Source organism: Nicotiana attenuata, chromosome 6 (assembly GCF_001879085.1).
Source record: "Nicotiana attenuata strain UT chromosome 6, NIATTr2, whole genome shotgun sequence".
Lineage (NCBI taxonomy): Eukaryota > Viridiplantae > Streptophyta > Magnoliopsida > Solanales > Solanaceae > Nicotiana > Nicotiana attenuata.
Window position 1 is genome coordinate 20884122 of NC_031994.1, and position 14479 is coordinate 20898600.

The following is a 14479-nucleotide window of genomic DNA, read 5'->3' on the forward strand; positions in this document are numbered from 1 at the left end:
TACAAGTGAAAACAGAATCAACGGATAGTAACAACGAAACTACATCAATACTATGACTCATATAAGTGGTCGGCATACCACACGATCCCATAGTATATATTTATAAGTGGTCGGCGCGCCACACGATCCCATAGTATATATTTATAAGTGGTCGGCGCGCCACACGATCCCATAGTATACATTTATAAGTGGTCGGCATGCCACACGATCCCATTTCATAATTCATAAGTGGACGGCGTGCCTCACGATCCCATTTCATAATTCATAAGTGGACAACGTGCCACACGATCCCATTTCATAATTCATAAGTGGACGGCGTGCCACACGATCCCATTTCATAATTAATAATACATATAATCTTTCTAGAGGAGGCCCCAATAGGGGAATTCAACAACATAACGATTTAACCTGGCAAGGGTACAACTAACAGCCCAAATGTCCCGGCAAGGGAGAATACATAAAATGCTTAAATCCTGGCAAGGGAGAAACAACAATAATAGACTACGCGTCCCGGCAAGGGAATAATCACAACACTTCCTCTTTTAATCACTTCTTTCTCAATTATCAATTTCCAGTTCGAGCCAATGCTCCAATAATATACCAAACACATTTCTTCCTCAACCATTCACATTATATGAAACTTATCAATTAAACAAGGAAGATTAATCACAAAAGTCCGAGTCAACATAATTCGGACTCACGATCATGCTAGACTCCGGTGGATAGATAACCGTCACCATGCCTATGCACCGTACTCCACATTTAGCAGATAGCAAATAACATCCTAGTCCTATTTCCTCAAGCCAAAGTTAGATCAAACACTTACCTCGAATGCTCCAAACTCAACTCAAGCCTCTAGTATAGCTTTACCCCTCGAATTCGGCTCCAACTCGGGCAAATCTATGAAATAACGACTTTACAATATTAATAATAGCTAAACAAACTAAACCCAGTGCCTCAATATGAATTTCTAAGATTTCTTCCCAAAATTCCAAAAATCGACCCCGGGCCCGCTTGGTCAAAACACGAGGTTCGAACCAATTCCATGTTACCCATTCCCCCACGAGCCTGGATATACAATTTGTTTTAAAATTCGATCCCAAAACGAGGTCTAAATTAAAGAAAATCGAAAAGCCCTAACTCTACCCTTTTCCCCCAATTTCAACCCTAGATTACATGATTTAGGTTTAGAAACTCATTAATTAATGAAGGAAGATGAAGGAAATGAGTGGGAATTTACTTACCCAAGAAGCTTTGGTGAAGAAGTGCTCAAAAATTCGCTCAAGAGCTGTGGAGAAGAAGGACTCGTGTGAAATATGGACTAAATCCCATCACTGTTCTGTTTTGGGGTATTTAAAATCACTGGGCAAAAATGCCCTATGCGATCGCGGAAGAAGGCTTGCGATCGCATAGGGTCAGGAAATTTGACTACTGCGATCGCATGAAGACTACTGAAAACGCATATAAGAAACAGACCCCATTCCAGATTTTTGGCTTTTATACTATGCGATCGCGAGGAAGTAATGCGATCGCATTGAACAAACGGGGTACCTGGAATTTTAACCCTACGCGATCGCAGGGAAGCCTATGCGATCGCATAGCACTGGATAGCAGCATACCGGAACTGAAAACTTCTGCAACTATTTTAAGTTCTAAAACAATCCGACACACCTCCGAAACACTCCCGAGCCCTCGGGGCTCCTAACCAAACACACACACTAACTCAAAAACACCCTACGAACTTAACCATGCGATCAAATCGCCAACATAACATCAAAAACGAGGAATCAAAACCTTAAAATCATCACTTTTTCATCAAACTTCATAAATTTTTATTTTTAGATATTTAGGTCCGAAACACGTCAAATGACGTCCGATTTCAACCAAATTTCACAAAAAGCGCTTTAACCACATATAAGACCTGTACCGGGTGCCGGAACCAAAATACGGGCCCGATACCAACACGTTCTAATCAATTCCCTTTTGAAATTTCCATATTAATTTCTGAAAAACAATATCACAGAAAAATTCATTTCTCGGGCTCTCGACCTCGGAATTCAACTCCGGGCATATGCCCGAGTCTCATATTTTTCTACGGACCCTCCGGGACCGTCAAATCACGGGTCCAGGTCCGTTTACTCAAAATGTTGACCAAAGTCAACTTTAATTATATTAATATCAAAATTCATCGATTTTTATGCAGAATTCACATGTTTTAACATAAAAGCTTTCCGGCTATGCGCCCGGACTGCGCACGCAAATCGAGGCAACTAAAAGTGAGGTTTTCAAGGCCTCGGAAGCATGGAACGAATGAGGAAACAGGTGATGACCCTTTGGGTCGTCACATCCTCTACCTCTAAAACAACCGTTCGTCCTCGAATGGACAAAAGAAAGAAGTACCTGAGTCGGGAAATAGGTGAGGATAACGGCTCCGCATATCGGACTCGGACTCCCAGGTCGATGCCTCAGGGGGCTGACCTCTCAACTGAACACGCACTGAAGGGAAACTCTTCGACCTCAACTGTCGAACCTGCCGGTCTAGAATAGCCACCGGCTCCTCCTCATAAGAAAGATCCTTGTCCAACTGGACAGTGCTGAAATCTAACTCGTGGGCCGGATCGCCGTGATACCTCCGAAGCATGGACACATGAAAAACTGGATGCACGACTGACAAGTTAGGCGGCAAGGCAAGTCTGTAAGCCGCCTCTCCCACACGATCGAGAATCTTAAATGGGCCAATGAACCTAGGGCTAAGCTTGCCCTTCTTCCCAAATCTCATCACGCCCTTCATAGGCGACACTCGGAGCAAGACCCGCTCACCAACCATGAAAGCTACATCTCGAACCTTACGATCCGCATAACTCTTTTGCCGCGACTGAGCCGAACGAAGCCTATCCTAAATGATCTTGACCTTATCCAAGGCCTCCTGAACTAAATCTGTACCCAATAACCGAGCCTCTCCAGGCTCAAACCATCCGACTGGAGACCGACATCGCCTACCATACAGCGCCTCATATGGAGCCATCTGAATGCTGGACTGGTAGCTGTTGTTGTAGGCGAACTCTGCTAAAGGCAAAAATTGGTCCCACGAGCCTCCAAAATCAATGACACAGGCTCGGAGCATATCCTCCAATATCTGAATAGTCCTCTCGGACTGGCCGTCCGTCTGAGGGTGGAACGCTGTGCTCAACTGAACCTGGGTGCCCAACTCCTGCTGAACTGCTCTCCAAAAGCGCGAGGTAAACTGCGTACCCGGTCCGAAATGATAGATATCGGCACCCCATGAAGGCGAACAATCTCTCGGATGTAGATCTCGGCTAACCTCTCCGATGAATAAGTGGCTGCAACAGGAATAAAATGCGCTGACTTGGTCAGCCTATCAACAATGACCCAAATAGCGTCAAACTTCTTCCGAGTCATCGGAAGTCCAGTAACGAAATCCATGGTAATCCTCTCCCACTTCCACTCGGGAAGCTCAATCCTCTAGAACAAACCACCAGGCCTCTGATGCTCATACTTGACCTGCTGACAGTTCAAACATCGAGCCACATATACAATGATATCTTTCTTCATCCTACACCACCAATAATGCTGCCGCAAGTCCTGGTACATCTTCGTGGCGCCCGGGTGAATAGAATACCGAGAACTATGGGCCTCCGCTAAGATCAACTCCCGAATCCCATCGACATTGGGCACACAAACTCGCCCCTACAACCTCAAAACACCATCATCATCTAAGGTCACCTTCGTGGCACCTCCACGCTGCACCGTGTCTCTCAGGACACACAAATGGGGATCATCAAACTGCCGATCACGGATACGCTCCAACAACGACGAACGAGCGATCGTGCAAGCTAACACCCTGCTAGGCTCAAAAATATCCAACCACACAAATCAATTGGCCAAGGCCTGAACATCCAAAGCAAGCGGCCTCTGGCTGACCGGAATATAAGCAAGACTACCCATGCTGGCGGACTTCCTACTCAATGCATCGGCCACCACATTGGCTCTCCCGGGTGGTGCAAAATGGTAACATCATAATCCTTCAATAGCTCCAACCACCTCCTCTGCCTCAAGTTCAACTCCTTCAGCTTGAACAAGTACTGCAGACTCTTGTGATCAGTGTACACCTCACACGTCACACCATATATGTAATGCCTTCAAATCTTCAAAGCCTGAACAATGGCTGCCAACTCTAGATCATGAACCGGATAATTCTTCTCGTGGATCTTCAACTGCCTCGAAGCATAAGCAATGACTCTTCCATCCTGCATCAATACCGCACCAAGCCCAATACAGGAAACATCACAATAAACTGTATAAGGCCCTGAGCCTGTGGGCAAAACCAATATCGGTGCCGTAGTCAGAGCTGTCTTGAGCTTCTGAAAGCACGACTCACACTCGTCTGACCATCTGAACTGGGCACCCTTCTGGGTCAATCTGGTCATCGGGGCTGCAATAGATGAAAACCCCTCCACAAACCGTCTGTAGTAACCTGCTAACCCCAAGAAACTCCGAATCTCAGTAGGTGATGCTGGTCGAGGCCAGTTCTTGACTGCCTCAATCTTCTTTGGGTCCACCTGAATACCCTCTCCTGATACAACATGACCCAGTAATGCAACCGAACTCAACCAGAACTCGCACTTCGAGAACTTAGCATACAACTCACTATCATTCAGAGTCTGAAGAACCACTTTGAGGTGCTGCTCGTGCTCCTCCTGGCTGCGGGAGTACACCAAAATATCATCAATAAAGACTATCACGAACATGTCCAAATATGGCCTGAACACTCGGTTCATCAACTCCATGAATGCTGCTGGGGCATTGGTCAACCCAAACGACATGACCAGGAACTTATAATACCCGTACCGAGTGCGGAATGCTGTCTTAGGGACATCGGATGCCCTAATCCTCAACTGATGGTAGCCAGATCTCAAGTCTATCTTTGAAAACACCTTCGCACCCTGAAGCTGGTCGAACAAATGGTCAATCCTCGGCAGTGGATACTTGTTCTTTATCGTCACTTTGTTCAATTGCCGGTAGTCAATGCACATCCTCATCGAACCATCTTTTTTCTTCACAAATAACACCGGCGCACCCCAAGGAGAGACACTGGGCTAGGCCTAATAAAACCCTTCTCCAACAAATCCTGCAACTGATCCTTTAACTCCTTCAACTCTGGCGGGGCCATGCGATACGGCAGAATGGAAATGGGCTGGGTGCCCGGAGCCAGGTCAATACAAAAATTGATATCCCTGTCGGGCGGCATACCCGGCAGGTCTGAAGGGAAAACCTCGGGGAACTCCCGAACAATAGGAACAGAATCAATAGAAGGGACCTCTGTGCTGGAATCGCGAACATACGCCAGATAAGCTAGACACCCCTTCTCGACCATGCGTCGAGCCTTCACATATGAGATAACACTGCGAGTGGCATGACCTGGGGTCCCTCTCCACTCCAATCGGGGCAAATCTGGCAAATCCAAGGTCACGGTCTTGGCGTGACAATCCAAGATAGCATGATACGGGGACAACCAATCCATCCCTAATATGACGTCGAAATCCACCATATCTAAGAGCAATAAATCAACACGGGTCTCAAGACCCTCAAATACTACCACACAGGAACGATGAACTCGGTCGACCACTATAGAATCCCCCATCGGTGTAGATACATAAACAGGAATACCCAAAGCATCACTAGGCATAGACAGGTAGGGTGCAAAATAGGACGACACATATGAATACGTAGACCCAGGGTCAAATAGCACTGAAGCATCCCTATCACAGACCAGAATAGTACCTGTAATAACAGCATCTGAAGACTCAGCCTCTGGCCTGGCTGGAAGAGCATAACACCGGGGCTGGGCCCCACCTCCCTGAACCATATCTCTGGGACGATCGGCTGCTGGCTGGCCTCTACCTCTGGCGGTCCGAGCTCCACCTCTATGATCCCTACCTCCACCCCTATGGCCTCTACCCCCGCCTCTAGCTGGCTGGGCGGCCTGTGGATCACCTGATGCCTGAATCATAGGACGAGGACCCTGCTACTGAGAGCTGTCAGAAGCTCGAGGGCAATACCTGGCAATATGCCTCGTGTCGCCACACGTATAACAAGCCCTCGGCTGCTGAGAATAACGGAGTGGTGGTGCGCTGATAGGTGCTGATGGTGAACTGAAAAGCTGCTGGTCAGAAGACTGCGACTGAGAGCCACGACCACCTGAAGTACCATGTGAGACCTGTAGGGCTGACTGAAAGGGCCTCGGAGGATGGCCTCTACCATAAGAATCCCCACCTCCAGACGAGGTACCACTGAATCTACCTGCATGACGGGGTCTCTTGTCTGACCCATAACCACCTCCCCGTGCAAGAGCCATCTCAACTCTACGGGCCGCATCGGCCGCCTCCTGAAAAGTTATCTCACTACCAGCTCCTATAGCCATCTGGAGACGGATCGGCTGAATCAATCCATCAATAAAACTCCGCACCTTCTCTCTCTCGGTGGGGAGTATAACAACAACATAGCGTGCTAGATCAATGAACCGAGTCTCATATTGTGTGACTGTCATAGAGCCCTGCTGGAGGCGCTCGAACTGCCTGCGAAGAGCCTCTCGCTGAGTAACTGTGAGAAACTTCTCCAAAAATAACTCTGCAAATTGGTCCCAAGTCAATGATGGCGACCCTGCTGGTCTGGATAAACAATAGTCCCTCCACCAAGTCTTTGCGGATCCTGCCAGTCGAAAGGTGGCGAAGTCGACCCCATTGGTCTCCACAATACCCATAGTCCGAAGGATCTCATAGCAGCTGAATAAGAAATCCTGTGGATCCTCTGAAGAAGTGCCGCTGAAGGTGGTGGTGAAAAGCTTGGAGAACCTATCAAGCTCCATAAAGCATCTAAGTACATAGCCGCTCCATCGCCGGCCTAAGTCACAATACTTGGCTGAACCGCCACAGCTGGCTGAACCACTGGAACCTGAGCCTGGGGAGCTACCTGCTCCGGAGTACGTGCAGCAGGAGTCTAAACTCCTCCTCCAGCCTGAGAAGTGGCTGGTGCTACTAGAAGCAAACCCGCTCTAGTGACGCTCTCCACAAAGCCTACCAATCTGACCAGAGCGTCCTGAAGAACTAGGGCGGCTATGAACCCCTCTGGGACCTGATCTGGGCCCACCGGAGTTGCTGGGGCTGGAACCTCCTCATCATAATCAGTATGAGGCTCCACCTCTGGGACTGCTACTCGGGGCTGAGCTCTGCCCCTGCCTCGGCCTCTGGCACGGCCTCAGCCTCGCCCTCTGCCCATCGTAGGAGCTGCTGCTGGGGGCTCGGGCTGCTGCGCGGTAGAAGAGGAAGCACGTGTTCTCTCCATCTGCGAAAGAACAGAGTAGAAAGACAATAAGTATTTGAGAAACAGAATCGCACGACAAGAAAGAACAAAAGTGATATTTTTCCTAACTCCGTAGCCTCTGCAGTATAAATACAAACGTCTCCGTACCGATCCCTCAAACTCTACCAAGTTTGTCCGTGAGTAGCGAGACCTATGTAACCTAGAGCTCTAATACCAACTTGTCACGACCCGGATTTCCCACCATCGGGAGTCGTGATGGCGCCTACTGTCGGAGCTAGGCTAGCCAAATATTCAAAACTTTTCACTGATGACATTTTAACAATATAAATAAACGGGGCATTTTAATTAAAGCGGAAGACTTTAAACTTATATAACTGAAATTAAATTTGTGGAAGTTGAAACACATTTCTACCCGGAGTCTGGTGTCACTAGCTCACGGACTGCTATAGAGTACTAAAAACAAGTCTGAAATGATAATACATACTGTTTGTCTCGAAACAAAGAAAACAAACTAAAACATAGAAGGGACTTCGGCCTGTGAACGCCAGCTAGGCTACCTCGTGAGTCTCTGGACTGAAGACAGCTCCCGGGCAATCCGACTGCTGCTGTCCAAAAGCTGCTCCTGGATCTGTGCAAAAAGATGCACAGAGTGTAGCATCAGCACAACCGACCCCATGTGCTGGTAAGTGCCTGGCCTAACCCCGGCGAAGTAGTGACGAGGCTAGATAGGACCTACCAAAAACAACCTGTGCAGATGTATATATACAAAGGCAATGGAAATAACAGCAGAAAAAAAAAACATCAAATAAAACTGGGAAGGGAGCATGCTCGGGGGAATACAGTGAAAACAGATCAACGGATATAACGACGAAACTATATCAATACTATGACTCATATAACTGGTCGGCGTACCACACGATCCCATAGTATATATTTATAAGTGGTCGTCGCGCCACACGATACCATAGTATATATTTATAAGTGGTCGGCGTGCCACACGATCCCATAGTATATATTTATAAGTGGTCGGCGTGCCACACAATCCCATTTCATAATTCATAAGTGGACGGCGTGCCACACGATCCCATTTCATAATTCATAAGTGGACGGCGTGCCACACGATCCCATTTCATAATTCATAAATAATACATATAATCTTTCTAGAGGAGGCCCCAATAGGGGAATTCAACAACATAACGATTTAACCCGGAAAGGGTACAACTAAGATCCCAAATGTCCCGGCAAGGGAGAATACATAAAATGCTTAAATCTTGGCAAGGGAGCAACAACAATAATAGACTACGCGTCCCGGCAAGGGAATAATCACAACACTTCCTCTTTTAATCACTTCTTTCTCAATTATCAATTTCCAGTTCGAGCCAACGCTCCAATAATATACCAATCACATTTCTTCCTCAACCATTCACATTATATGAAACTTATCAATTAAACAAGGAAGATGAATCACAAAAGTCTGAGTCAACACAATTAGGACTCACGGTCATGCTAGACTCCGGTGCATAGATAACCGTCACCATACCTATACACCGTACTCCACATTTAGCAGATAGCAAATAACATCCTAGTCCTATTCCCTCAAGCCAAAGTTAGATCAAACACTTACCTCGAATGCTCCAAACTCAACTCAAGCCTCTAGTATAGCTTTACCCCTCGAATTCGGCTCCAACTCGGGTAAATCTATGAAATAACGACTTTACAATATTAATAATAGCTAAACAAACTAAACCCAATGCCTCAATATGAATTTCTAAGCTTTCTTCCCAAAATTCCAAAAATCGACCCCGGGCCCGCTTGGTCAAAACACGAGGTTCGAACCAATTCCATGTTACCCATTCCCCCACGAGCCCGGATATACAATTTGTTTTAAAATTCGATCCCAAAACGAGGTCTAAATCAGAGAAAATCGAAAAGCCCTAACTCTACCCTTTTCCCCCAATTTCAACCCTAGATTACATGATTTAGGTTTAGAAACTCATTAATTAATGAAGGAAGATGAAGGAAATGAGTGGGAATTTACTTACCCAAGAAGCTTTGGTGAAGAAGTGCTCAAAAATTCGCTCAACAGTTGTGGAGAAGAAGGACTCGTGTGAAATATGGACTAAATCCCGTTACTGTTGTGTTTTAGGGTATTTAAAATCACTGGGCAAAAATGCCCTCTGCGATCGCGGAAGAAGGCTTGCGATCGCATAGGGTCAGGAAATTTGACTACTGCGATCGCATGAAGACTACTGAAAACGCATATAAGAAATAGACCCCATTCCGGATTTTTTGGCTTTTATACTATGCGATCGCGAGGAAGTAATGCGATCGCATTGAACAAACGGGGTACCTGGAATTTTAACTCTACGCGATCGCGGGGAAGCCTATGCGATCGCATAGCACTGGATAGCAGCATACCAGAACTGAAAACTTCTGCAACTATTTTATGTTCTAAAACACTCCGACACACCTTCGAAACACTACCGAGCCCTCGGGGCTCCTAACCAAGCACACACACTAACTCAAAAACACCCTACGAACTTAACCATGCGATCAAATCGCCAACATAACATCAAAAACGAGGAATCAAACCTCAAAATCATCACTTTTTCATCAAACTTCATAAACTTTCATTTTTAGATATTTAGGTCCGAAACACGTCAAATGACGTCCGATTTCAACCAAATTTCACAGAAAGCGCTTAAACCACATATAAGACCTATACCGGGCGCCGGAACCAAAATACGGGCCTGATACCAACACATTCTAATCAATTTCCTTTTCAAATTTCCATATTAATTTCTGAAAAACAATTTCACAGAAAAATTCATTTCTCGGGCTCTCAACCTCGGAACTCGACTCCGGGCATATGCTCGAGTCTCATATTTTTCTACGGATCCTCCGGGACCGTCAAATCACGGGTTCGGGTCCGTTTACTCAAAATGTTGACCAAAGTCAACTTTAATCATATTAATATCAAAATTCATCGATTTTTACACAAAATTCACATGTTTCAACATAAAAGCTTTCCGGCTACGCGCTCGGACTACGCATGCAAATCGAGGCAACTAAAGTCATCAATTATAGGATATCTCCTCAAATGGAATACGTAATGGCCAATACCAAATCAACGGCCACTTCTCAAGTCTGGAAACTCATGAGAACGAAGACTCCTTATGTATTTCGCACATTTCTGTCGAGGCGAGCGGCCCAAACCCATAAGAATGTTTCATAGAACTGCCAAGGCGAGCCCGATCCCATAAGAACATGATACATGATCCTGGCGAGGAGAACGACCCGATCCCATAAGAGTATTCTGAGGTGTTAGTATATGAAACTTCGATGGGTCACTGACCCACTCACAAATATACGTGTGAGTTGTAAATTTAAGAAAATCGGCCGAACGAATACTCACAATGCGGAAGAAATCCGTAAAGGAAAGTAAAATTTCTACGGCTAATCAAGTAGCTTGTCAAGTTTTTAAAATAGCAAGTCTGATGCTCTTCGCGAGTCTAGTCTCAGGCTAAATATAAATTAAAGCATTTAAACAGGCAAGAATAACTCAAATAGTACAATTAAAGCATGGCATGAGTCTAAGTCTACCCGGCCATAATTAGGAATTCTAGCATACGTACGCACAGATACTCGTCACCTCATACATGCATAGCTACGATAATATGTAGCACATAATAAATTAATATAACATATATAGGGTTTATTTTCCCTCACAAGGTTAGACAGAAGACTTACCTCCTCTGAAATCCGATAACCGGCTCCAACACCTCTCTAACTCCGCAAACCGATGCCAAACTATCCGAAAACTAATCAAACAACGTGCAAACCAATAAAAATATACTTCAATACTCGTAATTTAACAATTTATAATAATTCTCAACTCCGCTCGAAAAGTCAACATAGTCAACTCCTGGGCTCACATGCCGGATTTCGAAAATTATCGAAAGTAAATATTAACCAAAACTTATATAATCGATATCCAGAATGTCATCCAATTTTGTCCATGAATTGACCCTCAAATCAAGGATTTACCATTTTTCAACTTTGGGGCTCAAAATCCTAATTTCTACAATCCAAACACGGATATAAATAATAACCAATAAAAATAATCATGGAAAAATATCAAAATAAAAGTTAGATATTTACCCCCTGTTGAAACGAGAACAATGCCGCAAAAATCACCTCAAACGGAGCTCTCGCATTCGCGAAGAACTAAAATTCGCACGAGAAACCAACAATCTTTCCTGACACAGAAATGGGCATTACTCTCTCATACGACTTCAGAATTCGACGATTCTTGTTGCTATGGTTCCGTAATTGCGATACAGATTTAATGGTTCAATCTAATCATAAATTAAAGATCATTTTCTCAATATGGTACCCTTTATGCCCAAAGAATGACGTTGAAACATCAAATAAGATCGCGATACCACCCAAACACATCCGAAACACATCCGAGACCCTGTCCAATTACACAATCCAGTCCCAAAACATAACACAAACCTACTAGAGGCCTCAAATCACACCAAACAACATCAAAATCATGAATCGCACATCAATTCAAGCCTAATGAACTAATGAACTTTTAAACTTCTAAAACGCATGCCGAACTATACCAAATCAACCCGACAATGACCTCAAATTTTATATGCAAGTCCCAAATGACACAATGGATCTATACCAACTCCCGAAATCAGCAATCCGGATCAGATATCAACAAAGTCAACTCTCGGTCAAACTTATCAACCTTCTAAACCTTCAATCTTTCAACTTTTGTCAAAAAGCATCAAATCAACCTACAGACATCCAAATCTAAATTCGGACATACGCCTAAGTCCAAAATCGACATCGTAACCTAATAGAACCGTTAAAATTTCGATCCGAGGTCGTTCACTCAAATGTCAAACCTTAGTCAACTCTTCCAAATTAAAGCTTCCGAATTAAGAATTATTCTTCCAAACTAACTCTGATCTTCCCGAAAATCAAAACCGACTACACGTGCATGTCATAATACATGAACTGAAGCTACTCATGGTCTCAAACCGCTTAACGACATGCTAGAGCTCAAAACAACCGGTTGGGTCATTACATTCTCCCCAACATAAACATACGCTCGTCCTCGAACGTGCTAAGAATCGTTCTAGAGTTGCCCAAAAATATTGTTTAACACCTCGTGCACCTACCCGTGTCACCACACCGCATATGAGCACATTAGCTCAAGCCAGACTGAAGATCTTTCGTGCTATCTCAGCGTACAAGCCTTAGAACCAAATTCCAACATTCGATTCTCTACCAAATCTGATTCTAACATACACACGAGGTATCAATCTCAACACGCTGTACCAAAACATGATCATGTATGCATGCTGAATCAATTCAATGCCTCGCATAATTCGTATGCTCATAATAACATCCTCGAACCATAATAGCTGCAAATTCACGAAGCCGATGCCCATAATATACCTTATAATGCATAAAAGCCCTGTTCCAACCCTCGCAATACTACAACGATGAAAGAGGTGTAGAAACTCATAACCACCTGCCAAATCAATAACTCATGGAGTCTCCCCGCATGGCAAGAACCATTGCCTCATTTCGAACTGATTAGTAACATTTTTCCTCTAATATACATTATACAAATTTGATTGCACTAATTCCAGATCCAACAACCTCGTCTCACCCAGTACAAGCTGCTCGGGTAATAAGCCACCTCAAACACCGTCTATAATCTCATACGACGTCGTCAATGAGCCAACAAACCATAACTCGAATATGACTAATAAGGAATAAAAAACCCGAATACAAGACTATTTGGCCTACGCAACGAACAAAAATAACCAAACCAATGATGTGAACCTATCTTAAAGATGAAAAAGAAAACACTCAAAGTAAGTATAAGGAACCGTACTCAACATCTCAATATTGCGGCGTGCATCCCGATCTAAACATCATACACATGGCGGCGTGCCACCCGATTCGCACATAAATATCAATAAGGAAATACCCATCGAGCCAAAATGCTCATATCTACAAAATGCACGAATATCGACCACAAGAACTCCAAGTGCATAATAACAACCCTGGGGAGACCGGTAGCGCCATGTCCTACGAAATGCCAAGCACGGCTAAGGTGACATAAATGACCTGCATCTCAAGATCCATATCACTCACATAACACTACAAGCTACATAGGATCACAACACATGTGTCGATAATCAAGCAATCTCACAATCCATATGGCATAAAAGAGTAGCGCCTAATATAGACGAAGGCAAGAATACCATCCACCACGCCCGAAGACCCATCCATAAGTGATGCTATGCCGAATAAGCATATCTGATCTGGTATAAAATATACATTTATATTAGGCATACCAAAGGACCACAAGCTGATTCCTATCATCCCAAAATAGGCCAATAACCTTCCAAAGATCCACAATGACCCTATTCATGGAAAATACAATCTCCGTCCAATAGGAAACAAACTCCCACAGTCCGCAACCAAAGAAATAGAGTGCCTCTCAGTCACAAACTTTCCCATTAGCAACAGTACTAGAATCTTCATACCTGATTTCAATCTCTACCACATAAATGGCTGACACATCACACTTATACAATCATCTCGCGGGAGATACTCCCATGACTTTCCACATCAGGTAGTCAAATCTGCACATCCATGGCTACCAACCATACTATTACTGTAATGCAAATCAAGAATCCATAAACCAATACACAACGTCTCTTCCACGAAACACCATTCTAGGCGAAAAAAAGATAACACCAACATACTCTGAACATCTGAAATCTTTCCCTAGCTCTTCCAAGCTTGTGACAATCCTATCAAAACTGGATCGCAACCTTGATCCTCAAATTCTAGTTTCATACCGATCACTGCACCTATCATGCTGCTACGCGAGAGTACAAGAATTTTATCATAACTCCCGAACCACCAATAGAATAAATACTTCATCGACTAGAACCTTTCAGTTAACTCATTTTAGAAGAAGAATAGCAACACACAACCATCTTCCCATAGCTGCAAAAGACATAGAACTCAAGTCGTGTTCTAAACTGCTATAACTCTTCCGGGACCTATTTACGCATAATCAAACCACCAAAATCAA